The following is a 4,375-nucleotide window of genomic DNA, read 5'->3' as shown; positions in this document are numbered from 1 at the left end:
GAATGGACTGGTTGGATCTCCTTGCAGTCCAAGGGACTCTCAAGAGTCTTCTCCAACACCACAGTTCAAAAGCATCAATTCTTCAGTGCTTAGCTTTCATTATGGTCCAACTCTCACATCCATACATGACCACTGGAAAAGTCATAACTTTGACTAGATGGACCTTTGTCGGCAAAAGTGCAGGGTCCCTCCTCACTCTGTCTATAAAAGCTCTCACCTCCTGCTTATGGTGGGGGCTGGGGGGAGTCGGCCTTTGGATGAATGTCCTCTCCCATCCCCGCCCCAGTTGCCGGCATCTGAAATAAAGAAACTTTCCTTTTCACCAACCTGGCCTGTTTATTGGCTTCTGACTGGTGAGAAGCCAGACCCCACACACACACCTTTCAGTAATAGGGGGACTGGTAAGTGGGGGGGTGGAGGTGGGGAAGATACTGAATACTGTGAGGTTGGAGACTTGGAGGGGGTGGTGTCAGACAAGGCTTCTGGAGGACAGCTTAGGGAACTGAACTCCATTTGCTGAGGTGGAGCACAGCCAATTTACTGAGGACTTGTGGTTGCTGAAAAAAAGCACAACCTAAAAGTTGAGAATTATGTTTTATTTGGGACATTCCTGAGAGCTGTAGACCAGTACACAACCTCTCAGATAGCTCTGAGGCATTGTTTCAAAGAGATAAGGGTGAAGCCAGGATGTTCTGTTCAGTTGGTAAGTCGTGTCCAACTCTTTGCAACCCCATGGACTGCAGCAATCCATAAGTTTGCTCAAATTCATGTCCAGTGAGTTGGTAATGCTATCTAGCCATCTTATCCTCTGCTGCCCCCTTCTCCTTTTGCCTTCAATCATTCCCAGCATCAGGGTCTTTTCCAATGAGTCAGCTCTTCAGGTGGCCAAAGTATTGGAGCTTCAGCTTCAGCACCAGTCCTTACAATAAATATTTAGGGTTGATTTCCTTTAGGACTGACTGGTTTGGTCTTCTTGCTGTCCAAGGGAGTCTCAACAGTCTTCTGCAGCATCACAATTCAAAAGCATCAGTTTTTCAGTGCTCAGCCTTCTTTAGGGTCCAGCTGATCTTGGCGAGACAGCAGTGAGTGTGGTGTGAAGTGAGATCTTAATTCCCCGCCCAGGAATTGAACATGAGTGGCCTGGATGAGAACCAGGAATCCTAGCCACCAGACCAGCAAGGGCTAGAGCCTAGAAGCTACTTTTCCCTGGATCTTTGCCCCCAGTGAAAAAATGCATTTATCACAGAGGCAAGAATTGTAAATGCAGATACAAAGTTTATTATTAGAGATATAGCATAACAGCAAGTGGGAGAGCACACAGAGAAATGGTTTGTTTAGTTTGAAGACAGGCAGAGACGCACACCCAGAGAGAAAGGCTGTGGGTGTCCTCCCTAGTGAGGAGGAATGCAGTAAAGAGGTTATATAGCTCAGTTCTGGGCCTTTGTTTCCATTCAGGCCAATTATGTGGTTTCTTTTTCCTCACCTGACCTACTTGGGACCCTCTCCTGGGCGCACAGGCACCCCTCAGCCAAGATGGATCTTGAAGTGACGGCTTCTGAGAGGAGCAAGACTCATTATGGCCTGGTGTCATCCTCTGCCTTTTGGCCCACAAAGAACCTTTCTGCACATCTGTAGTGTCTCCCTTGTCCCAAAAGAGGGGGCAGGGAGATCCCTTAATCCTTTACTGAAACAGGGTTTTTTGCTCCTCTTTGTCCTTGCCATGACTATTACCTTCAGGTGCTTACAAGAGAGAAACACTGGCTTATTTACCCTGTTTATGCTGTTACTTGCGTTTCAGAGGGCAAACAGAAGTCTGGTTGAAAATGTCTTGACTGGAGCCCACCCATCTCTAGTCTCAGAAAATGCTAACAGTTCTAAGTACCCAGCCTGAAGCCTACTTCTTGGTGCCCCATGAAATGCAAACAGGAGGCCAGCTGTAAATATCTAACCTGGAGCCTATCTATCGCCTACATCACAACTCTCACATCCATACATGACTTCTAGAAAAACCATAGTTTTGACTATACAGAGTTTTGTCAGCCAGGTTATGTCTCTGCTTTTTAGAATGCTGTCTAGATTTGTCATAGCTTTTCCCAAGGGGCAAGCATCACTGCTGCAGTGATTTGGGAGCCCAAGAAAATAAAATCTGCTACCATTTCCATTCTTTCCCCATCTGTTTGTCATGAAATGATGGGACCAGATGCCATGATCTTAGTTTTCTAAATGTTGAGTTTTAAAGCCAGCTTTTTCACTCTCCTCTTTCACCCTCATCAAGAGGCTCTTTAGTTTCTCTTCACTTTCTGCCATTAGGAGCCAGGATATATAGGAGTTTTTGCTGCAAAAAAAATGTAGTCAAATATCAGAAGATAACTGCTAGTCACAAAAAACAAATATCTCAAGTTAATGATTTTAGTGTGTGGGAAGAGGCAAGAGTCTGGGCTCACTGACCTTTGATATGCATCTTAATTATCTAGGGCCAGTATCTTGTTTCTCTCCATCCTGAATGCCCCTCAGGGTGCACATGGAGGGCAGCTGCAGTGGCTGATGGCTTGATGGTGGGCAAGAATTTTTTTTGTTGTTCACTTGGTGAAGGAAAATACAGCAGGTTCTAAGCAGGTTCTAAGTTTATTGCAGTTTATTGCAGGTTCTAAGCAAGGGAGTGGGAGACAAGCCTCAGATCTACTTCACCTTAGTCTCTGAGTTAGGGTTTTTAAAGAGGAAGAATGAAGAGGCTGGGATTAATCATTGTCTTGTGACATTAGTTAATTGTTGTTTCAGGAGCCAAAGTATCTCCGATTATGATTCTTCAACCAGATGGTCCCATAGTTGGTGGTGGGGGGGGGGACGTCTGTTAGTTCAACTTGCCCTGGAGAAACAACATGAGTTTGTGTGTTAATGATGATATCTCTAATAGCAACTTTAGTACATTAACAATGTTATCAACAGCAATTTCAATCATCTGACTTTGGCTTACTAGTGTTCAGTTAGCACAGGACAGAGGTCAGAGATGATGAGAAATGGAATTAATTTTGGACAGAGATATTAATCACGAACTCGGTTTAGAGGGACCTGGTTTCAGGTGGACATCCTAGTTGTGACTTGGAACTTCTGAACGAACAATGAAGTCCGAGCAGAAGTCTACCAAACACATAAGGGAAGCGTGTTCCAGGCAGAGGGAAGAGCCCACCAGGAGGCCTGGCATTCAGAGAGACCCTAATGTTTGGACTAACAGAAAGTAGTTTAGTGAAAACAGCAGAGGGCAGGGAGGAAGAGCAAGAGGAGCTGACCTGGGAAAGGCAACAGAATTAAGGAGAGCCTTTATCCTGGGAACAAGGGGCAGCAGTTCAAAGCTATGAGGCACGGGAGCACCATCATATTTGTGTTTTAGACCTCCCAGCATGCAGGGCAGATGGATGCAGGGAGGCAGGACTAGAGACCAGGAGGCGGAGCATGTGGGGCACAGTTGTTCTAGTGAGGATCCTGGACTGGTTACATAGTGGAAGGAGGAAATTGATAACGTCAAGAATTGTGTGGGAGGGAACTTCCCTGCTTGTCCAGCAGCTAAGACTCTGTGCCCTCAATGCAGGGGGCTGGGGTTCAAGCCCTGGTCAGGGAACTAGATCCCCATGCTGCAACTCAAGACCCAGCATGCTACAGTGAAGACTGAAGATCCTGCAACTAATACCGGGTGCAGACACACACACAGAGTTGTGTGGGAGGGACCACGGCTGTGACCTGGATGTCAGGGCTGAGGGGAGAAGAGCTCAGGCAGTGGCCAGGTTCTGCAGCGGGGTGGATGGTGGAGGTGCCCCTTGGGAAGGGGGTTAGAGCAGGTTTAGGCTAAATGAGAATTGATCCTTGGACACGTTAAACTTGAGGTGGGTTAGGAAGGCTGATGGACCCATGGATCTGAAACTTAGGTCAGACCTGGGAGCTGGGCAGACAGACTTGTGAGTCACAGGAATACAGATGACAGAGCCTTAGAGGCTGCTTGGGGAGACAGTTTCCCTGTGAGAAAAGAGAGCAGAGGGCAAAGCCTGAGAAGAGACAACAAGGGCCTACTGTACAGCACAGGGAACATATTAACCATAGTAGAAAATAGAAAAGAATACAGAATATAAAAGAATAACCATCTTGTAATAAATCATAATGGAAAAGAATATGAAAAAGAATATATGTATATGTATACACACGCACACACATGAGAAATTCCCAGTGGCTTAGCAATAAAGAGTCCACCTGCAATGCATGAGGCACAAGAGACACGGGTTCAATCCCTGGGTCGGGAAGATCCCCTGGAAAAGGAGATAGCAACCCACTCCAGTATTCTTGCCTGGAAAATTCCATGGACAAAGGAGCCTGGCAGGCCTACAGT

The 4,375-nt window shown here is 46.4% G+C and overlaps 1 long non-coding RNA gene across 1 annotated transcript in view; it reads right to left on the bottom strand.

Annotated features, from left to right (window-relative positions):
* Positions 1 to 2,296: 2,296 nt before the first annotated feature.
* LOC104984661 overlaps positions 2,297 to 4,375 on the bottom strand; it is a 22,105-nt gene continuing 20,026 nt past the window's right edge. The window contains exons 2-3 of the long non-coding RNA XR_824773.1: positions 2,449 to 2,866; positions 2,297 to 2,335 (exon numbers count right to left, since the gene is read on the bottom strand). This is a non-coding gene — a long non-coding RNA (uncharacterized LOC104984661). The remainder of the gene's footprint in view (positions 2,336 to 2,448; positions 2,867 to 4,375) is intronic.

Source organism: Bison bison, unplaced genomic scaffold (assembly GCF_000754665.1).
Source record: "Bison bison bison isolate TAMUID 2011002044 unplaced genomic scaffold, Bison_UMD1.0 scf7180017864034, whole genome shotgun sequence".
Classification (NCBI taxonomy): domain Eukaryota; kingdom Metazoa; phylum Chordata; class Mammalia; order Artiodactyla; family Bovidae; genus Bison; species Bison bison.
This window is presented reverse-complemented; position numbering and strand designations above follow the sequence as displayed.